General features: G+C 45.0%; 1 long non-coding RNA gene across 1 annotated transcript in view; it reads right to left on the bottom strand.

Annotated features, from left to right (window-relative positions):
- The window catches only part of LOC115086073, a 203729-nt gene extending 182898 nt beyond the window's left edge, over window positions 1–20831 (bottom strand). The window contains exon 1 of the long non-coding RNA XR_003855057.1: window positions 20638–20831. This is a non-coding gene — a long non-coding RNA (uncharacterized LOC115086073). The remainder of the gene's footprint in view (window positions 1–20637) is intronic.
- Between the last annotated feature and the right edge of the window lie 4481 nt (window positions 20832–25312).

Below are 25312 nucleotides of genomic sequence, written 5' to 3' on the forward strand. Positions count from 1 at the left end.
TCTGGCTAACTTTAAGATAGTCAAGTATATTCCGCAATGCAGCCACACTGCTGAATATACAGCACTACTTAAGCAGATAAGCTTATCTAGATAACTAGCAGAGCTGCATAGCAGCTGAATATGGACCTCTTAATGGATAACTGTAGGTATTCCTTGGAATCTCTTTTTTTTTGTTTTTTTTGGCAGTCTGTTTCCAAAAATAACCAGAGTTCAGACACTGTGACATGATTTCTGAAACATATATTTTGGAAAACAAAGCTTAATATTTAAAAATATGATGTCCACTGATTATGTGATTTCACAGGATTATTCTGGGAAGGATTATAGTGGGGACTTAGGGGGAGCCTATGAGCCTAAAAATTATTTGAGAATGGTGTGCAAGCCTGAAGGACCTAGGGAAGTGATTCCCAAATCTGTTCTGGAGGATCCCCCAGCCACTCATATTTTCAGGATACGCAACGAATATGCTTTTGTAAGAGAAAGCTAGGAGCTGCCTCATGGCTCACTGGCCCTGTGATGATTTTATGTATCTTCGGCTATTGCCGCTGCCACCGCAGAAAGATCTACAACATTGCAGCCTGAGGAGCACAGGTGGCAGGGGAGACAGAAAGAGGGAGAGGGGAGGGAGCTGCCGCTGGGCATGGGCAAAGAGGGGAGCCAAAGAAGGGACCTCCCTGTGCACTAGATTGTGGGAGGGGCAAAAAGAGAGCGAGGGGGGCTGCTGCTGGGCAGAGCTTGGGTGAGGGTGAAAGAGGGATGCACAACAAATAGTGGGTGGGGGAGAAAGAGGAAGGTCTAGGGCAAGGAGTGGGGACTCAGGGCACAGAGTGGAGTGGGGTAGAGAGGGATACAGGGGAAGAGAGAGGATTTTTGGGCATGGGGCATGGTTTTGTCCTCTTTAGATTATTGTAATGTCTTGCTGCTAGCTTTGCCAAAATCCTATCTTCAAGCTTTGCAGTTAATCCAAAAATTTGGCAGCCAAATCGACTGCTGGATCATCACTGTGCAAACACATTTCTCCCATTCTAGCTGACCTGCCTTGGCTTACCTATTATCTGGAGCAGGAAGTTTAAGGCTTCTTTCTCTTTGGTTTGGAAGGCCATCCGTGGAACTGCTCCAGTATGTATTACATTATTAATTCGTTCATATCGTCCTATCCGTAGTTTATGATCATGCACAAAACATCGGCTAGAAATTCCTTCATTATCCCACGTGCGCCTGGTGACTTCTCGTAGCCAGAGTTTTAGCATCGCTCGGCCCATTCTATGGAACAAACTATCTGAGTTCATTAGATCAGAGAATGATTGGCTCCATTTCTGTAAATTGCTAAAAACTCACTTCTTTAAGCAGGCTTTCCCAGACAGAACATTACCCAGCGGGTTTGCGCCACAATTTCAACATTTGTGTTGTCGTCTTTTCCTGAAGTGGTGTTATTTTATTGTAGCTGTACATTATTTTTTTATTTTGTTTTACATTATCGCTGTACACTATTATGCATGCGAGTTTGCTGAGATCTGTGGATTAGTGGAATAGAAATTGCCAAAAAAAAAAATAAATGGGGTGGGGAAAAAGAAGGAGATATTGGGTAGGAAGGGAGAAAGGGGGGGGGGGTGCTTTGCTGAAACTGCCACCACTATAAAGACAGCTGTGCCTTTGCTACTAAAGGAGAAAGTGCTGCGTCAGAGCAGACACAGAGACGTGAAGGTGGGGGGGGGGAGGGGGCATAATTCTGTATATCTGCCCCGGGCACAGAAAAAGCTGGTCCCGGCTCTGATCCAGGTAGGTGACTACCTAAGGATAAGAGATCAACAGATGGTATGGTTTGCCAAGGCAGAGAGAATGTCTGAGCCCTGAATTTGAAAAATGCCAACTGGCTGGGTGGGAGAAAGTCGATGAAAAGGAAGGAAAAAGTGGGCTAAACTTAAAGGAGCTACAGAAAGAGCAGCAAATCCTTACGTTAAGAAAGCAAATAAAATCAGGAGGAAATAGAGACCGTTGTGGTTTTCAAAAGAGATGGATGAAAATGTTAAGAGGAAAAAATAGCATTCAAAACTTGCAAATGATCTGAGAAAGAGGAGCCCAGGGAGGAATATCTGGTAAACCTGAAACAGGCAGGAAAGCAGTCGAGATGAAAAGGACATGAGTGGAAGAAAAGACAGCAGGGGGGAGTAACTTTCAAAGTGGTGCATGGGTACGCATTAACGCATGCGCCCTGGGATCCGGCGATTTTGTAACTTGCGCACATGTTCTAAAATATCCTGGGCACGTGGGCATGTGCGCCCAATTTTAAGATTGTGTGCACCCAGATGCTCATTTCAGGTTTCAGTCACATAAGTCGGGGAAGTTTATAGCGGGCGCTCGTGCACGAGGTGACCAGTTTCACCAGTTCATCCACCACTGTATAGATCTAGATCCTCCAATCCCTCCCCAGGGGTTTAATAGACTACAGTCCCCCCCAGTTATCCCAGACCCTTTAAACCAGGTCTTCCCAAACCTGTCCTGGGGACCCCATAGCCAGTTGGGTTTTCAAGATATCCGTAATGAATATGCATGAGATAAATTTGCATATACTGCAAATCCGGATTAATTTCTTCGATTGGGTGACCAAGAATTAGATAAGGGATGGGTACTGGATAGGGTGTACTCATATTTCAGTAAAGCTTTTGATACTTTTCACTTAGAAGGCTCATAAATAAACTGAGCAGTGGAGGAGTCAGGCTTAAAGTGGTGGACTGGATTAGAATTTGTTGAGGGACAGACCAGAAAGGGGCCAATGCAATAATTATGTGCAGAAAGCGGGTGCTGAACAGTCAGCGCCCGCTTTCTTAATGCGCCTCCAGATGCCCCTCCTGGAGGCACCATACAATATTTAAATTAGGGGTCGCATTAGCAAGAAAGCGCTAGGGTCACTTGCACGCCCCTAGTGCTTCCTTGCTAACGAGAACCTGACCGGCGTCAGCCGTCCGCCAGTTAGGAAACAGACACCAAATTTATCGGCGTTGGTTTCCCTAAACGCCACACAGCCGCACAGCCAGGGGGTTCAGGAAACGGACGCTTGTCAGTTGAGCGTCTACAACCCGCGAAACTAATAGTGCTCATCACATGCAAATGCATGTGAATGAGCCTATTAGCTATTCACTCCCAATGCAAGAAAAAAATGTGCTTCTAGGATGCACATTTTTGTGATCTGAAATTAATGCCTGTCCGGTGCAGGCATTAATTCCTGAGCGCTCCTTAAAGTAGTACAGAAAAGCAGAAAAAACTGCTTTCTGTACTGCCTCCTACTTAATATCGTTGCCATTAAATAAAACAAAAACTGTACCATATAATAACATCCAACACCATTGCTACTAACAGGTAAATTATAGCAACACCTAGCAAAATAAATAACAATATTTACATACAAGTATGTGCTAATTTTAGTGCACACTGACTAATGCCCATGGTAACCCCTTTGGCATGCATTCTCAGTTCTTTAGTGCATATATCATACTTCTGAGAGCTGTAAACTAAACAATTGTAGAATGCATGTAAGCTTTAGAGCCTATTCCCCTATTTCAATTCATACTGAAGGCAATTATCCAATTGCTCTCCTTGGTGCAAATTCTGCAGGGAGTTCTTGTCCATAAGGTTTGCACTAATCAAAGCAAAACTACATGGGCAGGTTTGCTTTGATGGTTGCCACAGGAACATTACCCATGTAGATTTGCATCTGCCTTCTCTGAGGCTATTTTTTCTGGCCAAAACAACATGAGTAGTCTTGAAAAAAATAAAACTAAAGGGTCTTATTAACATTTTTTTTTTCCCATAGCCAGTTACATAAAGAATGGGGGGAAAGCCTTTAGTAAATTAGGTCCTAAGCGTGTTATTGTATCCCCAATTTAATCCCACCAGGGGAACATCTCCAAACAATTGAACTATGCATATAATTTAACTCATACAGAGAGTGGAACATTTTCAAAAAGCCCATTTTTACGGGTAAAATGCTCTTTTAGCCATGGAAATGGCTTTGAAAATTGTCCTCACAATTTTTTGTTTGACTTTAAAAAAATATATATATGAAATATTTTCTTTATCTACAAATACTTTGGATCTAGTTCATCAAGGGGTTTTCCCATCGAGAGAGAATGGACGAAAAGCTGAATTAGGTCCATTGACTATGATTGAACAGATAATTTGAAGATTAAGGAAATGACTTATGCAACTTTTAGTTTATTTCCACCAGATGCCCCAGAAGTATATTTTACAGAGTAGCTTTACTGTCAAGCAATGCTTCCCAGGCAGATTGATGGGATTATTTTGGAAAACTGCAAGATGGATACTCCTGAGACATGCTTTATTGAGGGTTTTCCTCATAATCAAAAAACAGGACAAAAGCCTTTGATAAATCACATCATATGCACGCTCTACTCCTTATTCTGTTCCATCTGGCTTATATTAAGAAAACATCAGTCATGCACTCCAGTAATAATCATTATTTTCTAGCCAATCCCCTCTCACACAAAGGTCACATATGTCAGTGACCTCTTGAAACCAAGAGACAATTTTATGTTCTTTCATTGAACCTCATGGCTACTTTTTGAGACTAGGACGTATCACCCCCAGATCAATAATTTTTTCTTCCTTCTCTCAACATTTATCAAAACACTTTAGCAGTTCTCCTAGCATTTCAGCCTGAGAAGAAAGAGCTAGAGATAAGACTCAAACTCATGTTCTACATGGTATTTTGGTATTTATTTATTGCACATTTACTGTATGTTCTGACCTCCTAAAGTTTATGCGCAAGGGGGAAAATAACAATTTCAAATACAGTTTAAATACAATAATTGCACAAGTTTATGCGCAAGGGGGAAAATAACAATTTCAAATACAGTTTAAATACAATAATTGCACAAGTTTATGCGCAAGGGGGAAAATAACAATTTCAAATACAGTTTAAATACATAATTGCACAAATAAAAAACTCAGCATTTCAAAATATTTCTTAAATATTGCCATTAAAATCCAATTATCAACCTACAAATATTATATCTAGGGCTTCTGGTTTTAGGCTTTAACTGATAAACCCCGATAAAACATCCCCAATGCAAAATAAATAAATAGGTGTTTATTAGATAAACACTGGAAAAACAGCATTTCCCCTAGTACTGTCTCACCCCCTCCTTTGCCTACCTTGGATCCTCCGCTTTACTGTTGTGCTTTTTCCATGCTAGTAACTCCTCAGCTACACAAATGTATGTATTTGATTCAAAGGAAAAGATACTCAATAATAGTACCTGAACCATGAAAGCACCGATAAACACCAATTTTTGGTACCCCCCCAAAGAACCCCTAATAAGCTGGAAAATAAACACCTGAAGTTATAATTTATAAACACCTAATTACAATGCAGCAAATTAACAGGGCCATTTTTCAAATTGCGTTGAGGGCCTAACGCGTGTTAAACTGAGACTAACGCGTGTTAGATGCATGATAAATGTTGCACCGCAAGCTAGCATGCAAATTTTAAATTGAATATGCAGATGGGAGGCGTTAATGCAAATTAGGGTCTTCAAGCACAATTTGTGCCAATTTAACGCTTAATAACACAGCATTTAATGTCAGAAATAACATCACCGTTTTTGTTTGTGGTAGAGAGACCAAAATGTTTCTATCGTGTAACAGCAACCCTTAACAAGGTTTGCAGCTATTATCATGTGCCAATAAATGAGGCCTTCCATCAGACACACCTATCAATCCATCCTGGGCCAATAAAAACACCTTTTCTTTCCTGACCTGTCTTCCTAAATCTACTATGTTTGGGGCAAGTTTACTTGCAGTGAGATACTGGCTGCTTCAGGATGCTCGGTGCAGACAACAAGAACAACAAGAACCACAAAAAACAGGCACTGGAGCCACAACCACTGGCCCTGAAGGGAGAGCATCGGGTCCCATGGCAGCACTTGCCACCGAGGCGGGCATGGTGCAGATATAGGGAGCATATCTTTCCTCCCAGAATCACATTGCTGGGCCTGCCAGAAGAATATGTGGTTAGCAGGTATCACCTCAGCTCTCAGGCTATCCTGGAATTATATGAAGAAATCAGTGGGGTCTGGATCCAGACACAGAAAGGTCCCACGCTATACCGGGCCTCAGCAAACTATTGCCTACCCTGAATTTCATGGCATCCAGATCCTTCCAAACTACAGTAGGGGTCATCGTGGCAGGGTCCCAAACCTCTTTTTCCCACTTTCTGGCCAGGTGATAACAGTCATATGTGACCGCATTAATCGCTACATAGCATTCCCTTATGACAGACAGGACTTTGATTAAATTGAAGAGAGGCTTTTAAGCCATTGCCAGCTTTCCGAATGTTCTGGGAGCTATCATAGCCATCATCCCACCCCTGTTACAGGGAGAAGATCTACCGCAACAAAAAGCTCTTCCACTTCATCAACATTCAAGTGGTCTGTGATGCTCAACTGTGCATCCTAGACGTGGAGGCCAGGTACCCGGGAGCCACGCACAATTCCTTTATACTTAGGCCATCGGCCTTGTTTGAAAATTTTGAGGACAGCCTCTACAGTGATGGTTGGTTTGTAGGTAAGACACTTTTTTTTTTCTCTATTTCCTCTCCGGCTATGTCTTTCCAGTCAATTGCATGGTCACGGGGAGTCTGTGGGGGATGTGACAGCATCGGGTACATGACAAGTGGCTCGTACAGTTAGGTCTACAAGCAAGCGTGCCAGGGCCTGGCTTTTTCACTCCATGCTGGGGAGGCCTGCTAATGTTCTGTGCCCAAACAATGCACTTGCCACAAAGCTTTGTGGCTGACCGGCCACAATGCATACATTCTACGGGTTCACTTAAAACAATAGGCTTTTCTAATCCTCCCATTTGGAGCAGTGAAATCTTACTTGTTAATCACAACTTTTTAGTGTCCACACTGCAAGGTCTCCCAGATCAGGTGTGCCCAGTTAGGGATCAGTCTGCCAGGATGTCGGCCACGGATTGTTTTGACCATCACATTGGTAAAACGGAAGCTGCAGCCTGCGCATTTAGGGCCTAATATATTCACTGTGTCAGGTCAGACAAATTTGTATCTCTAGAGGACATGCTGCAGAACAGCCAGGGACTTCCACAAGCACACTACCAGGTGACTGTTTTGCTGCTGTGACGTGTAGTAGCTGTCATGTACAGCTTCAGTGTTAGAAGAGTGCTACAAACGGGTAGCGATAACCCTCTAGTAAGCGACGTGCACACATTTGGTAGGAATTCCAGATGCAGTTTCCCATTCTGGAAAATCTGACACAACATAAGCAAGTGTGATATCAGGAATGGCAAACTCCAGTCCTCAAGTGCCACAAACACTGGGGACAGTACAATGGAGGCAGTGCATGCAAATCTTTCTCATGCATATTCATTGTGGATATCCTGAAAACCTGGCCTGTCTGTGGCACTCGAAGACTGGAGTTTGCCATCCCTGTGCTATACTGTTCATATAGTGTCACAGAAAAAGGCACCATGGACTTTAATTTGGGGAAAAGGCTTTAAGGCTCATGCTAAACTAGACCTTAGCTTCTACTGTCTGAGCACGATATGGATTGTCAGTGATATCAGAAAGTCACAGTGGTGTGAATTATGCACCCCTTCTCTCTTTGCCACAGGAGATTTGGGATACGGTTGCAGACCTGGCTTCTCACCCCCATGGTTATTCCCAACATGCTGGCGGAGTCAAGGTACAGGGAGGCCTTATGTTCTACCTATGCATGCTGTTTGGACAAAACGGGGGAGGGAAGCTTTAATGTACGGCCCCACTCAGAGTAGTGGAGATAGTGCTGCTGTGCTATGTATTCCATAATCTCGCTCAGCGCCAGGATATCCCAATAGACGTACTTCCAGATCTACCCGAGGATCCCCCATATCCACCTACAGAAGCCAAGGACACCACGCTGACTGGCAGCCAGCTTCGGTAAAGCATCATACATTGCTACTTTGCTTGTTAGTAAAAAAGATTACGCATAGTAAAGATTACACCAAAGACATGTGGCATGCCTAATGTTTTCTAATAGTGAGTCTAAAACTGCCGTGTCTCACAATAGTGTTCGTGTAGGACTGGCAACACAGTATACATAGCTTGCTTGGTAGCCCCCACACCTTGAACTCTGTCCTAAGCCTCACGGGTGGGTGAGATAGTGGCATAGGTATGGAAAAACTCCAGCAGGGCCTTGAACATCGAGCCCAACTGATCTAGAAATCGTATAAATCACAAGTAGCTCAGCTGCATAGGGCACAGCCTATATTTACAGGTTTAAGGTATCAATCACAGAAATGCCATTTGACAGCCAAATTCCCTAGCTGACATCCATGTGCATGTGAAGATATGCACCTGTACATAGGATGCATTGTGTCACATGGGCCTGCAAACACACTGATGACAGCATTGCCTCAGCTGTTTCAGAGTCAGTACTGACATCAGAGTGCTGAACTAGCAGCCCTTCACTTAAAGCCTTTTAGAAATCACATGTCAAAGATAGTGGCAATGCCTAACTTCTCACAGGTCTTTGCAAGCTACATAGGTCATTGAGTTTGGACACAAACATTCACCGCAGGTCCTGCTACAACTAGATAATAGGGGTGTGCATTCATTTGCAACGTATTGGCAATCCGCAACGTATAGGGCCATATTCGTTGTATTCGTGGGGAAGCAAAACGTATCGCGATTCCCACGAATACAACGAATCCACCGAATTATTCGACCATCTAAAGGAGCAAATTTAAACAAAACCCCCACCCTCCTGACCCCCCCAAGACTTGCCAAAACTCCCTGGTGGTCCAGCGGAGGTCCGGGAGCCATCTCTGGCACTCAGGCCGTCGACTGCCAGTATTCAAAATGGCGCCGATAGCCTTTGTCCTTACTATATCACAGGGGCTACTGGTGCCATTGGTCGGCCCCTGTCACATGGTAGGAGCACAAGATGGCGCCGGCCGTCCATTGCTCCTACCATGTGACAGGGGCCGACCAATGGCACCGGTAGCCCCTGTGACATAGTAAGGTCAAAGGCTATCGGTGCCATTTTGAATACCGGCAGCCGACGGCATGAGTGCAGTAGATGGCTCCTGGACCCCCGCTGGACCACCAGGAAGTTTTGGCAAGTCTTGTGGAGGTCAGGAGGGTGGGGGGGTTGTAGTTTATTACATTTACATTTCCTTTACTTGAGTTACTTGTAAACCGGCGTGATGTGCCATACGAACGTCGGTATATTAAAAAGTTGTTAAATAAATAAATAAATAAATAAATAAATAAATAAATAAATAAATTTTAGCCGGGAAACGAATAAGAATGGAACGCATGAACGGATCGGGGTCCCCTCTTGCCGAATGCAACGTATCTGCCCCCCACGAATACGAATACCGAATGTAACGTATGTGGTTCCTCTGCACATCCCTACTAGATAAGCAACCTGTCAACTGTCATGTACAGATGATGAGGGCCTTGGCCCTTGGGCTGACATGTGGTTCTGTTAGCTGCTTGGGGAGGCTAGACAAGGGTGCTGGGCTGAGTATCTGAAAACTGTCTTGGTAATAGAATGCTATCATGCCTTCACATGTTTTGGAAAGTCATCTCTGAAATGGATAGGTCAGAGTAAGTTGGGTGATGAATATTACAGCACCCACATGACACCTAACAAAAGGTTCCCCTCATTCAACCTAAGGCAAAGCCGTGTTTTAAGCTCTGGACCTAGCTTGACATTTCACAGGTAACCACTGGGAAATATAGAGATGTGAGGGTGCTGTTTGACCCTTAGCCTGTGTAGCTCAAAGCTAGTCATGTTGTTCTAATTTCTGTAGGTACATCCAAAATAGGCAGAGTAGATGGTTTCTTAAAATTGATGGTAGCTGTTACACTCCTTATCCTTTCTGTGGCCAGCCTTAAAGCACCTAGGCTCCAGATTCCAAGGTAAGTAAGCTTGCAGAATGCGAAACTTCCAAGAAGAGTCACCACCTTTCAGGTAGATTCTGGTCTGAGGACCTTTCTTGTCCACATGACTGGAATGACTAGTGGCCCTTACAGCAAAGTAGATGTTCTCTAGGATGCATCTCCTCTGGTGTTTGAGCATTTTGAACATTGTGCATAACCAGAACAAGGCAGGTGTGTTGATAGTCTCTCAATTATCAAGTCTGTGCACAGCATTAATGGTAAAGAAGGGGATGTCAGGCCATGACCTCATGAGCCCACAACCAACCTCTATCCAAAGCTTGGCACTGTGCAAAATGTATAGGCCAACTACTCCCAGAGGTATCATCTGGTAGGCATTATGGCTTGTTCAGTTTCAGTGTGGTTATGTAGAAATACTAGCATTTAGGTCCACCTGAGGGCTGGAGGGGCCCCTGTCTGTAACTCATACATGTTAGTTATCATGTATGCCTTGAACAGATATCTGTCATGCTGCCAGGAGTAGAGAATATTCTGTGAGGAGTAATGACTCAGAGGATATCACAGCAGGTAGGGACAAGCTTGGCACATACATCATAGATGGTTGAAGACAAACTGTCCAACAACATCACAATTGGGACTGGGTAGGTAACCTGAGTGCTGGAGGAAGTCTGTACCAAATAATGATACACTACCTATATGGGTCTATGTGAATGACGTGCTGTGTTAGCCTCTGTCTATATAGGTGTCTGGGGGTGGTGTAGGGCTCATTGTTTCCTTCCTTACCACCCAATGCATACACCAAAGCATGCACTGTGTGTGTACACAGTTGGCACACACTGGCTTGAGACACTAGCAAGCCTGTGCTTCCACTCTTTATGATGGATGCCTCTGCTATGTGAATGTGTAGGATGAGGGGAAAATGGCATCACACTTTGTAATAGGGATGTGAATCGTGCTTCTGACGATTGAAAATATCACTTACCTGTCACATGGTAGGAGTAATGGACGGCCGGCGCCATCTTTAAAAATGGCGCGGGCCATCCAGTGCTCCTACCATGTGACAGAGGCTGGCCAATGGCACGGATACCCTGTCACATGGTAAGGGCAAAGGGCCATTGGCGCCATTTTTATTAGTGGCAGCCGACGGCCCGAGAGCGGGAGATCGCTCCCGGGACTTCCACTGTACCACCAGGTACTTGTAAAAAAGTTTTGGGGGGGGTTTTGGGAGGGTGGGGGAAGCTGAGGGATTAGTTTTAAAGGGTCGAGGGTGGGATTTTTGTTTATCGGCTCGTGCACAGCCGATAAACAAAACCGCGATCGGGCCGCACGAAAAAAAATTAACGATGTGAATCGGAACCAGAATCAGAACCGATTCCGGTTCCAATTCACATCTCTACTTTGTAACCTAATATTCCACCTTGGTCTAACACTGCCTGTGGTATTCACCAGCACCCCCCCCCCCCCCCGCCCCTGATCCTGATGCTCTCCCACCCAGGAACTGGAGTGGGGCTATTTCTACTGGTATTTGGGGTGTGTGCCCGTTTGGAAGAAATTTAGCTAGCAGGGAGGCTATGTCTTTTTTTTTTTTTGGGGGGGGGGATGTTAGATGATATCCATTGAATTTGGGGATGCAGAGATGTAAGGAAGTGGGAGGACCTCTGGCAAACTCATGGCAGCTACTATCAGGTCCTCCTGATAAAAGGGTGGGGGAGTATTCTGTACCAGTGTGTTGATGATTCCTGGGGGCAAGGGGTGGGTGGAGGCCTGCCAGCACCCCTATGAGAGGTTATCTTTTTAGAGACACTTGCCAACTACAGCACTTATCTGAATAACTTATCCTAGGAAGTAGACCTTGAGCCTGCCACACAAGGCCCCCCCCCCCCCTCACTTGTGTCTTTTTCTGCTTTATGTACCCACTGCCCGATTAGGCCAACAAATGATCCACTCCTATGTAGCAGCATAAGTAATGGGTCCATAGAATAAGGGCCACTTAGCTCCAGCAGATTATAGGTGACAGGTATAGCTACTAAGAGGATGCACATCACTTGTCCACTATGCAGCCTCATGATTATGCACCTCTGTCTACTTGCAGCCTTCTTGAACACCTTGTCAGCTGTTGTGTGCCAACTGAGGAGGAGTGAGAGAGATGTGTAGGAAAGAGAATCCCCACCGGCCAAAAGCTGACAGCGGGAGGGGAAAGGGGACAGGTAGGTGAGTATGGAGGGAGGAGGATGGCAGGCTAGGGATAGACAGAGAGGGCAGAGGGGATGGAGTTGGTAGGGCAGGTGAAGAGGGAAAGGAGGGGAGAGGGGAGGGGAGAGGAGTGGAAGCAAGAGTGAGGAAAGGGAAGACACCTCTCTGGAAGCAGAAGTGGCACCTTGTTCAGGCAGCAGGGAGCACTCATCTGAAGGCTTTGAAGTTCAGCATAGAGGACAATGAAATTATCATTGCAGGGACCACAGAGAATTATACAATGCTGTTCAGCAACCATGCAGTCAAGACATTGAGAGCAGCCAAGGGCCAGATCTGGTACATCATTGCCCAGACTGTATCCGAGCGCAGCGGCGTGAAATGGATTGCAGAGCAGGTGGCCCACAGGTACCGCAACTTCAAGGCCCAACTGAAAAGCAAGGTGGCAACCACAAGAAGTATAAACGTCAGACTGGTGGAGAAGCCTCCTGTCCCATCTTACTAAATCCAATGGAGAAGCACGTCATACAACAGCTGAGACTGAATATCCTCAAGGGAAGGGATGAACAGCTGGATACCATGCAAGCCAGAGCCGGTAAGTTCACCTCATTTGTAAATCGCAAGAATGCTACAGTTGTCCACATCATTTGGAAAAAGATACTCACATTGATTAATGCAACGTGCACATCCTATGTCAAACAGTACATGTGTACTTCTTAGCATTGGTACATATGTCTTCTTCTTTATTTCCGCAGCTCTCACTCTGGACTCTGCTGGTCCCAGCCATCAAGTCCCAGGGACCAGCAGTCAAGCCCCAGGGATCAGCAGCACTGCAGCCATTTTCCGTTGCCCCTTACTGATGAATACAGACTCAGTTCAGTAGGAGGAAGAGGAGGAGCAGCAGCACCAGCCTTCTCAGCAGATGCAAATGCTGGCACCCCTTGGCTCAGCCAGCCCACTCAATGTAAGCCTCAACATATCCAGCTTTATGGACGACCCAAACCTTCAGTGGGAGGCAGTTGATCCAGCACCTCCTATCTCCAGCACACCATGTCACCAACAGCAGGCAGCAGGCACCAATCTGGAGCAGCCCACCAGTCCTATCATGCCATGTTTGGAGGCCCAAACAGCAGCTCCAACCACACCCAGCACAGCACCAGCACCAACACCAACAGAGCCCTCAATGCATGAGCAGCTGGACTGGCTGAAAAGGAGACTTAGTGTGTACACCTCCACTAAATATGGGCAGGGATAGTGCACCTGAAGAGGGCTGTCAACACTCAGACCCAGGTCCTGCACAATCAGACAGCAGCCCACATGCAAAATCTCACCACAGTGGCAAATCCATTAACAACCTGACCATTGTCTTAACCCTCATTCTCCAACGCATGCCAGAGCCTCTACCTGTGCCTTCCCCAGTATCCCAGGACTCCATGCCCCACAGCATTCCCTGGCCCAAAAGATGCCCCAGGGAGAGGCCCCCCAAAGGTATGCTGCCCACAAGTGGCAAGCCATGGCATGGCAAAGGGCTATGATGCTGCAGAAGTGGTGGCATATACCGGCAGGTAACAAGACTTGTGGAAACAAGACTGGCTGGGCCTCGGTACAGAGTTCCTGTGCTGACTAGATGGAATAAGCCTGCTGGGCCTATCTTCATTATAGAGTTCCTGTTTTGGCTAAATGGAAGACGTCTACTTGGCCAGTCCTTAATACAAAGCTACTGGACCAGCTTGCTGAAGGGGATGGTCTACTGTCTGCCAATGTTGTCCTGCTGCTTACATTTAATGCCCTCCTCAATGCTCTGCCCGTACTCCAGCCTCCTTGCTGTGGTCTCCAGTCTCAGTCCTGCTGCTGTCTCCTCATCAGATCTCATCTCTTCTCCTGATGCTGAAATCTCATCTCTTCTCATCTCATCCTGCTGCCGCCTCAATGCTGGTGTCTCATCTCATCTCATTTCACTTCAGCTTATAACCCCATATATTTATTTCCAAGTTACTTCTACCTGTTCCTTGTAAGACATTTACTTGTCACTGTTATTGTTCAGAATGTAAACCGAATTGATCAGTAATTCTGTTATTGGAAAGTCGGTATAGAAAAGTTCTAAATAAATAAATAAATAAGAAATTGCCATACTGGGTCAGACCAAGGGTCCATCAAGCCCAGCCTCCTATTTCCAACAGTGGCCAATCCAGGCAACAAGTACCTGGCTTTACACAAACACTAAGTAGATCCCATGCTCCTGATGCCAGTAATAGCAGTGGCTATTCTCTAAGCCAGCGGTTCTCAACAGTTGTGTTGGGACACACTAGTGTGTCACAAAGTCCCAGGAGGTATGTTGCAGAGCCAGAAGAAGACAGATCTTTCCTCATCAATATGGGCAGGATTTGGTTGACTTCTTTCTTATAAGGTATGACAGGAAGCTACTCTTGCTTCCTTCTCCTCTTCCTGACCAGTGGGAAGTTGTTCCCTCCTCCTTCACCCAGATCAGAGCGAGATATCACCAACTCCTGTTCATATGGGCCCAGCAGGACACCAACTATCTTCTTCTGCCTGGTCTGGCAGCGAAGCTTCTGCTTTCACATCTAGGCCCCATGGGGCCTAGATGTGAAAGCAGAAGCATAAGGGAGAAAGATTCATGCTCTGTAGATCTGCTGCTGCTGCTGCCTCATCTTCCTCTCCTCAGTGCTCCCTGCCCTCATTTGCTGCTGATAAAGAGGGAGGGAGATCCTGGTTTGGACTGAAGACTTTTCTTCTGGCTAGGAGCCAGGACAAGGGGGAAATGTACTGTGCAGGAAGGCATGGGAAGATAGGGAGTCATGAGTCTGCTGTATAGGAAGGAGTGGGGAAAAGGAGCCTGAGGTTGCTGGGCAGGGAGAGGTAGAGGGGGGTAGGGGTTGGGGGCTGCTGGGCAGGGAAGAGAGGTCGAAGAGGAGAGAGAGATGGAGGTGTGAGACTGCTGGGTTAAGGGAGAGGGGAGTTGGGGATGCTGAGCAGGAAGGAGTAGAAAAGAAGTGGCCAGAGGTTTTCTGGGTAGGGAAGGGCAAAAAAGAGATGAACAGGGGAGAGAGGGAGCACAGGGGATGTGGGGTGGGGGATGTCAGGAATGTTGGACAGGGATATGCGCATATGAAGGGATGATTGAGCATTTGGAAGAAGTGAGAGGTGATGGGGACATGGAGGGGAGTGACTGGGTACAAGGGACAAACTATGTCAGTTTTGAGAATATGCATTTCTTCTCTCTTTGAAGTTTGCTTAGTGTAGGAGGAAATATTTTTGTTTCTAGTCTCCAGTTTTGTGCTGCATGCAGAAGGTGGTCTTGGGGTTTTCATTCCAGGTTTTGTTTCCATATTTGTAAGTTGTGGTCTTTTATTCTATATTAGATGAAGGCAGGTCTGTCTGTGTCCTGTGTGTATGTGACTGAGATGAGGCAGTTTCCTAGAGGTTTGTATCAGCCTTATTTCTTGTATTTTCTCAATATTGTATTGCACTGGTGGTGAACTGCTGCCTTTTCATGGGTAGGGCTATTGCTGTTTCATTTCTTGGAGTTAGTGCTGCTGAGGTATGGCAGGTTTGATAAGATGTGTACAGAGTGGGGTTTGTTTGTATTATTTCACAATGCACCTGGTAGTAGAGGGAGTTTGTGATTCTGTTAAGATGAGACCAGAATCAGAATATATTTTTTGTTTGGTGAGTTGTATAGGGAAATGTCTTAGTTCTGCTCTGCACCCATTGTTAGGAAGTGGGAGACTCCTGTGGATGCAGAGCATATGCTTATATTAAGTCCCATAATGGTCATGTGGTCAGCGTGTCATGCATGTGAGCATCATCTCTCAGGTGTGTCCTGATACAAAAAAGGTTGAGAATCACTGCTCTAAGCAACTTGATCAATAGCAATTTATGGACTTCTCCTTCATGAATTTATCCAAACCTTTTTAAACCCAGCTACACTAACTGCACTAACCACATCTTCTGGCAACAAATTCCAGAGCTTAATTGTGTGTTGAGTGAAAAAGAATTTTCTCCGATTAGTTTTAAATGTGCTACATGCTAACTTCATGGAGTGCCCCCTAGTCCTTCTATTATCCGAAAGAGTAAATAACTGATTCACATTTACCCATTCTAGACCTCTCATGATTTTAAAGACCTCTATCATATCCCCCCTCAGCCATCTCTTCTCCAAGCTTAACAGCTCTAACCTCTTTAGCTTTTCCTCATAGGGGAGTTGTTACGTGCCCTTTATCATTTTGGTTGCCCTTCTCTGTATTTTCTCCAGTGCAACTATAACCTTTTTTTGAGATGCGATGACCAAACTAATCTTACTCATCCTCCTCTACTGTACCTCTTATTATAGGGGTCCCTCAAGGCTCCTCACTCTCTTATACTATTCAATATTTACCTCCTCCCTCTTTGCCACATTCTCTCTCAGCTTGATATCTCCTTCAAAGTGTATGCCAATGACATAAAAAAAAAAATTCCCTATCACTTTTACATTTTCTGCTTCATTCAACAAACATTTGCTGTTTTTCACAGATCAGTGATTGGTTATCATGTAACAGCCTTGTACTAAATCTTAGTAAATCTTAGTAAAACTGAGATACTTTTTCTTTCACAGCCTGAGACTGATTCCATCCTCACCAACTTCTCTTTTAAAGACATTAGCATTCAAATCAAATCTGAAACTCAAGATTTAGGTTTCCTCCTAGATTCTACTTTCTTACTCTGCACCCACAAATACAGTCACTAGTCCATAACTTTTTTTTAAACTTCAAATACTTCACACTATTAAACCACTCTTAAACATCTCTGATTTCTTTCTTGTCACACAATTCTAACATTTCTAGACTACTGCAATTCCCTCTACCCAGGATTAGCTCACTTTACACTGCAGGCCATACAGGCCATCGAGAACTCTGAAGCCCATTTGGTCTCTGGGACGCCATTACATGTGCACATCTCTCCAACTCTAGCAGAGCTTCACTGGTTGCCCATATGCTAGTGCATCAAATTTAAAATCCTGACAAACACATGAACATTATGCCCCCTGGTATACTAATGAACTTGGAATAAAAAAACAGAAATTAAGACAACTTGAACGGAAATGGTGACATCAACCCACCCAAAAAAATTTAATAGCTAATAAAAACTACCTCCAAGAATATCAAAATATCACCGCGACTACCAAAAAAACAATGGGGCGGATTTTAAGAGCCCTGCTCGCCTAAATCCGCCCAAATCCGGGCGGATTTAGGCGAGCAGGGCCCTGCGCGCCGGTGAGCCTATTTTACATAGGCTCACCGGCGCGCGCAGACCCCGGGACTCGCGTAAGTCCCGGGGTTCTCCGAGGGGGGCGTGTCGGGGGCGGGCCCAGTCGTCGCGGCGTTTAGGGGGCGTGTCGGCAGCGTTTTGGGGGCGGGTCAGGGGGCATGGTTACGGCCCGGGGCGGTCCGGGGGCGTGGCCGCGCCCTCCATACCCGCCCCCAGGTCGCGTCCCGGCGCGCAACTGGCCCGCTGGCGCGCGGGGATTCACGTCTCCCTCCGGGAGGCGTAAATCCCCCGACAAAGGTAAGGGGGGGGTTTAGACAGGGCCGGGCGGGTGGGTTAGGTAGGGGAAGGGAGGGGAAGGTGAGGGGAGGACATTAGAGGATTCCCTCCAAGGCCGCTCCGATTTCGGAGCGGCCTTGGAGGGAACGGGGGTAGGCTGCGCGGCTCGGCGCGCGCCGGCTATACGTAATTGATAGCCGCGCGCGCGCCGATCCAGGATTTTAGCGGATATGCGCGGCTCCGCGCGTATCTACTAAAATCCTGCGTACTTTTGTTTGCGCCTGGAGCGCCAACAAAAGTACGCCAACGCACCTTATTTGAAAATCTACCCCTATATATTTATTCCAAAATTACAGCTTCACTAAACAAACCAGCTGAACTATTTCACTCTATAAACCAGATAATTAAACCACTGTCAAGTTCCTGTCAACTCTCAACTCCAAATGAAAATGGAACACTAGCAAATCAATCCACATGCATTTTTATTGAAAAAGTAAATAATATGAGAAACTCAATAAAAAATCCTCTAACATCAATTGATGATACATTCTGTCCTGATAATCTCCATTGGTCTAAATTTGAAACCATTACAGAAGAAACTATTCTAGATTCTATCTCCACTATGAATTCTTCCACCTGTTCTTTGAACCCATATTCTACAATCATATTAAAAGCAATAAAATTTGATACAATTGAATTTATAACAAAACTAGTGAACACGTCTTTTGTCGAAGGTCATGTCCCAGACTACCTGAAGCGTGCAGTTATTTGTCCAATTAAAAAAAAAAAAACCATAATGCTGACTCTAATGTATTCGCAAACTATCGCCACATTTCACATTTAACAACGAACATTGATAACAAACTATGTTACCGAACCTTATGGCACCTATGTAAACGACAAATTGTAGCATCATTACTTTTATGTGCCTTAATGTAAACCGTTGTGACGGTCCCCACCAAACGACGGTATAGAAAAGACTTCAAATAAATAAATAAATCTCTTCATTAAATTACATAACCAAAATTCTGGAGTCAATGCAATATATTAATAAGCTGTTACATTAAAACATGCACGCTAGAGAAGAATTATACGTCCCTAGTGCGCAATTGAATCGGGTGCCCAGGAGACAAGGCTGTGCTCCCACAATTGCAATGGGTGCTCAAAACAAGCATCCATTTTATCCTGCTTGAGGTCGATATTGCCCCATATACCCACACAATAAACACGCACAATAGCAAAGGGCAAAATCAGCCTGGAGCGTTCATACTATGTGTGTACGATGTGCATCCAGAATTTTTTTTTTTACATCAAACTTTTATTCTTAAACACCACAAGCAGTAGATTTAAGTACCGCAATGATACTAAGTAGGAGGAGCCACAGAGGACAATATTTTTTAATTTGTAATGAGCCCTTGACTCACGGATTGACTTAGCTCCGGGGCTAGAGTTAATTTTGTCACATTAAAAAGTGCATTGGGTGCCCAGCAGTTTTCTGCATTGGGGGGTAATTGCTAATAGCCTCATCTACATGGAATTTTCATGCGACAAGCACTATCAGCTACGTTTCTGTTTGGGCATGTGTTTTGAATTCGCTGTTCCCCTTATTGCATTGGGGGTTAGTCTAGCATGTCCAAAATGATGTCCAACCACTCGTTAACATGTGCACTGGGCTGGGTGCACTTTATTGCATCCCCCCCTCTATGAGATGACAGAGAGACAGGTAACAGGGATATACAAGCTTAGCTGAGATTTGCTGTCTAAAATGCAGAGGTCACACATAATGAAGACAAATTTCCCAGAATACACTGCTTCCTACACTAGAATTAAAGTAAAGGATGAACTTTGTGCAGATGGATGTGGGTATTAAACCTGCAAATGCAATTTTCAATACATCTACTAGGTGAAAACATATCACACAAACATAAGAGGTTCTGTGCAATCATATCTAGTTAAGTTTTGATAATATTTACTTAATATTTACTTATTATCCTTTGTCATCACAAACCAGTGAACTGGTAGTATTTGTCCAATAAAATAAATCATACTGTAAAAGTAGACCATGAGATTACAAAAGAAAATTCCCTTCATTAATTCCATGCCATGTTCACTTGATTTGCAAGTTATATTTTTGCTGACAGTCATCAATCCTTCAACAAAACTGTGCTCCAGAATGCTCCAGAAAGGTTAGCATCTGTTATTCTAGACTAGCTCTAGTTATATCACTGTAAACCTTGCAAGAAAATTTGTTGTCCTTCTTAGCTAACATTCACAAAAGTCTTCATATACAAGCTTTAGTACAGGAAGTACAAACACCAGAGTAGGCAGTTCATGAACATTTTATAGCGCCAGATGAAAAGTCTGTACTGTGGAACAGGGAAAAGATTGTAACTCAGTAAGATGTTAACGATGATGTGATGCAGTGGCCTGTGCTTGCTTAGTAGCCCCTAAAATCAAATTCTACATAATCTGAAGGTCTGGAGTTCAGGGGAGGGGTGGCGGGGGAGAAGGAATTACAAATTAATTTACATTTCGCTTCCTGGGTGACACTTTACTTAAAAAAAAAACAAAAAAAAAAAACCGGCTATGCTATAGTCCCTCCCTGAATCCTCCATGGTCCCGGAGCAAAGAGACCTGCGGGATCCCTTCTTTGAACTGACACAGAAAAGAAATCTCTCGTGGTGAGCGCACAGCCAAGCCCAGGAAGAAGGGAGAGCGGCAGGATCAGGGGCGGGAATCCTGCTCGGGGCTCCTGGTGACCGGGCAGAGCCGCTCCTGCCCTCCCTGCCACTCGCCCCCCGCTCCAGCCGCAATGCAGCTGCCTCCCCGCCCCCTTCCTCCTCCTGGAGTGGTCGGGGGCCCGGGGGAGGGCGCTCTCGGCGGCCTCTCATTGCCCACGGATCTCTCCGCGCCCCGGGGGCCTGCGCGCTTTATTTGCAGTGTCGGTGGAGCGGGACAGGTGGCTGGCTCCGCTCGGAGTGCATTACCTGCTGGAAGCTGGACGCGTCCGGGGGGGGCAGACGCAGGTCGAGGCTCCGGGGCACGGTGCAGGCAGAGACCCGCGGTCCCCGGCCGGCCCGGGCACATAGGGAACAGCAGGGCGCTGGGCTTCTGAGGATCTACTTTACCTCCGAATGAGAGATCTCGCTGCTCACCACTTAAAAATATTCCGACTCCCGGGAAAAAAAAAAAAAAACAGAACGTGAAAGTTGCCTGCCTAGTAAACCCGAGTTATGCAGACTGCTGAGAATAACTTGAAGGGGAAAAAAAAAAAAGTCCATGATAAGCTGACTGCTACTGGATCTTGCTCTTGAGTGGGGCTAGTTTAACATTTATGCCTTGGCTGGGCTTACTGCCAAAATTAGGTCATCCTAATCTCTCCTTTAAAATGATCTGTCTAACAGTGAGAGTAAAATACCGAGGAAAAATCATGTTCAGATTGTTGGCTCCTGTTAGGTGTCTTCCTTCTGGCCACTTATGTATTTAATTATTCCTAGGAAAGTTCCAGTGGATGCCTGTCTGTACTGCCAACGAAAGAAACAGTGAACAAGCAAATAACTTATTTGAAGTATATAAATGCTAGGAGAATTATTTTACAGATTAAATGTGGTCAACCTAACAGTAGCCATGAGGCTTGTGTATCCAGCTGTATCTCAAAATGATCATGAACCTTTCCAAGAGAAGCAAATTATAAAATTCAGTGTTTAAACTGTGTGCCTAAGAAGGCCTCCATTATGGGGCTAATTTTAAAAGGTGTTTAAGTACAGGTTTAAGCACATAAATAGCTTGTTAGAAAATTGTACAGGGGTGGGCATTGTGCACATAATAGTATGTGCGTAACCCGATTTTCTGCATGCTTTTATGTGACATGAAATCGGTGTTCTGGGGAAGTGGAACTGAGATGGGGATTGGGATTTACATTCATTCTTTGATTTAAGCTAATAAAGGTCCTAACGATTATTTAAAAAAAAGACTAGTGGGAATGAAGAAAAGAAGGCTGGATTTTTCCCCCAGCCTTGGTACAAGGGCATCTGGATCATTCCAAACAGCTTTGTTCATTTTAAATATAATATTTTTCCTTCTTTAGATCCTGAACAACTATGGCAAAAACAAATATCAATAAATTCTGGATTTTACTAGAAAGAAAAAAAAATCCTTGATGGGAAATTCATCAAAGAAAGCCAGAAAAGAATCAGATCAGCTGCTGACATCAGAAGAACACTTTGGCGTGTATTCCATAAAGTTCAAGAGCTATGTAAATGGCAGAACATCTGAAAATATTCAGCCCCAAGCATTTTTTTTTCAGGCTGCAATAGAAGATATTCAGGTCTGTGCAAGGGATATTAGACTCTCTTCAATGTCCTGTGCATGATGCATGCAACAGAAGCCATCCTGTTTAAAAGGGTAGTTTTGTAACTGAACCTTGAAATCTGCACATTAATTCAGTTTTCACAGCAGACTTACGTGCTTAAGTCCGCTTTGAAAATTATCCCAGCAAACTAAACACAGTAATTACACCTGCTGTTTGGTGCATGTAGTTTTCTAGAAAAAAATTGTGGGGTAGATTTTCAAAGCAGCGTGCGTGTCCATGTGTGCAAGGTTCCCAGTGCACGTACATGGACATGCCGATTCTATAACATGCGCGCGCCAGCACACACATGTTATAAAATCGGATGACTGCACACACATGTGCACCAGATTTTAAAATCCGGTGCATATGTGCGGGAGGTGCACGAAGAGGGGGGACGACAAATTTTCATAAAATACGTGCGGCGACGTAATTGGGCCTTCCTCAGTTCCCTTCCAGTCCACTGCAATTAAGGAGCAGACTAGGAGGGAACTTCCCTAACCCCCTACCTACACTTCCTCCCTCTTCCCCTCTCCTCCTCACCCACTAAACCTATCCTACCTTTCCCTATGTATGCAATGAATTTTGTGCATGGATCGGTCACACAATTTTTTTAAAGGTCCATTTCTGCAGGTAAAGTTCCTTTGAAAATGACCCTCTAAATGTTTAGCATCATCGACTCTTTTTGACTGTATACACTGACACATTGGGTGGCATATTCAAATCATGTTCAGTGCTCAATAGATGGATAAGTAGTATTTATCCGGCTGTCTAGTGAGCTGCTGCATATCTGGGTATATTAGTAGCTGTTAAACAGCTGGGTAAGTGACTTATCCAGCTATCATTTAGCTGCATAAAAAGTGGGCGGGCAGTGGGCAGATCATGGTGGCGCTACTTATCCGGTTAACTTAACCAGAAAAGTAGCAATATTCGCTATTATCCAGTTAAGTTAATTGGATAAGTTAGACCAGCCATACAGCTGGTCTAACTTAGCTGGATATAACTTATCTGGCTAAGTAATGATTTGGGCAATTATACTTGATTTTTTACGTCTCCTTGATTAAAGTTTGAAAAAGACGCTCTTGTGGCGTCCATCTGTTTGTTACTTCCTCATGTCTTCACTGGATCACCTACCCTGCTGCTTTTTAAGTAATGATTTGTCCATGGATATTCACGGCATTGTTGTTCCACTGAATATCCCTTGTAGCTTGGCTGGATAAGTTACTTACAGGTCGATACAGTAAAGTGTGCTCCGTCGGAGCGCACTGTCAGCCTGCTCTGGACGCGTGTTTTCCCTTACCCCTTATTCAGTAAGGGGAGGAAAACACGAGGCCCACCCGCGGCACCTAATAGCGCCCTCAACATGCAAATGCATGTTGAGGGCGCTATTAGGTATGCGCGCGGGATCCAGTAAGTAAAATGTGCAGCCAAGCCGCACATTTTACTCTAAGAAATTAGCGCCGACCCAAAGGTCGGCGCTAATTTCTTCCGGCGCCAGGAAAGTGCACAGAAAAGCAGTAAAAACTGCTTTTCTGTGCACCCTCCGACTTAATATCATAGCGATATTAAGTCGGAGGTCCCCAAAAGTAAAAAAAAGTAAAAAAAAAAAAAAAAAATTTGAATTCGGCCCACGGCTGTCGGGCCGAAAACCGGACGCTCAATTTTGCCGGCGTCCGGTTTCCGAGCCCGTGGCTGTCAGCGGGCTCGAGAACCGACGCCGGCAAAATTGAGCGTCGGCTGTCAAACCTGCTGACAGCCGCCGCTCCAGGCCAAAAGGAGGCGCTAGGGACGCGCTAGTGTCCCTAGCGCCTCCTTTCCCTCGTTTGCACCGCGTCGCCTAATTTACATACTGGATAGCTCGCACCGGCGAAGGGCCGGTGCGTGCGCCGGGAGAGCGGGCGTTCGTCCGCTCTCCCGCGGTTTTACAGTATCGGGCTGTTAGCCGGATATGCTTTCAGCACAGCTTTCTGAACTATATTTTGGTCTTCAGTACAGCTTTGATAACCATATAGTAGGACTGATGACACTGAGATGGCTGTAAAAACACCAACTAGGGAAAACTAAGATATTCCTGTAAGCCAGTAAAGGAACAATTATTAATTAATTGTACTTTCTCTGCCAGCTAAGGTGAATATACAATAGCACATACTTATGGTTTAATTTCTAGTTACAGCTGAGACATGAAAAGGGTCCCTGCAACTTTTTTTTCTTAAATTTGAAAAAGGAAATGCTTCAACTGACATAAGTGGGAGACAAAAAAACAAACAAACCCTTTTACTATGAGAGAAGGGGTTTACCAGTGGTGCACCAAAGGGATCAGTCCTCATTCTAGTTCTGTTTAACATTTTTGCAAGCAATATTGAGGAAGTGCTGTTGGAAAAGGTTTCCCTTTTTGCAGATGATACCAAAATCTGCAACAGGATATATACCCTGGAAGGCATCAAAAACATAAAGAGGGATCCAGAAAAACAGGAGGAATGCTCTGGAGTTTGGAAGCAAAGATTTAATGCTAAAAAGTTCAGGGTTATGCATTTGGGTTGCAAAAAATACAAGGAAGCAATTCAGTGTAGGGGTGACGTTCTGTGCCAAAACAGAAGCAGGATCTGCACATAACCATATCTGATGACTTTAAGGTGGCCAACAGATAGATAAGGTAACAGCAAAAACCAAGAGGAATAGCTGGCAGGAAAAAGGAGGTAATATTGCCTCTGTATATGTCTCTGGTGAGATCTTATTCGAAATATTGAATACAGTTAAGGAAACCAAAAGGATATAAATCGAATAGAGTCAGTCCAGAGGACAACTACTAAAATGGTCATCGGACTTGCAGCAATAGGCTAGCTCAAGGCAGAGATGGACACAGAGAATTAGCTTTATTGTACTGCAACATAATTAGTAACCCGAGGAACGGGTGATGACTCCAGCCAGGAGAGGAGGAACCAGATGATAATGTTCCGTCAGTAGATTGTTGCGACCGTCGCTGCCCGACAGCTTCACTCTGCCTACCTTTCCTTTTCTGCGACTCCTCCTGCTCTTCATGGATGCCTGGCTGCCGCGGCATCCGTCTGCTGTCCTCTCCGGCATCCCCGGACCGGCTTGGGCGCTGCCTCCTGCCATGCTCTCCAGGTACCTTAGGGCGCACGTGCCGCGCGGCCCATATTCTTATTTCCTCATTGGCGCGTTCCTCAGGGGCGTCCCCCTGTGATGACATCACGCTGCCCGGATATTTAAGCCTATTGTTTATTGCTAGCTGTTGAGTTAGCAAGGGTAATCTTACGGATGGGATTCGCTCTGCGTACCCAGCTACTCTGCCT

This window comes from Rhinatrema bivittatum, chromosome 2 (genome assembly GCF_901001135.1).
Source record: "Rhinatrema bivittatum chromosome 2, aRhiBiv1.1, whole genome shotgun sequence".
Classification (NCBI taxonomy): Eukaryota; Metazoa; Chordata; class Amphibia; order Gymnophiona; family Rhinatrematidae; genus Rhinatrema; species Rhinatrema bivittatum.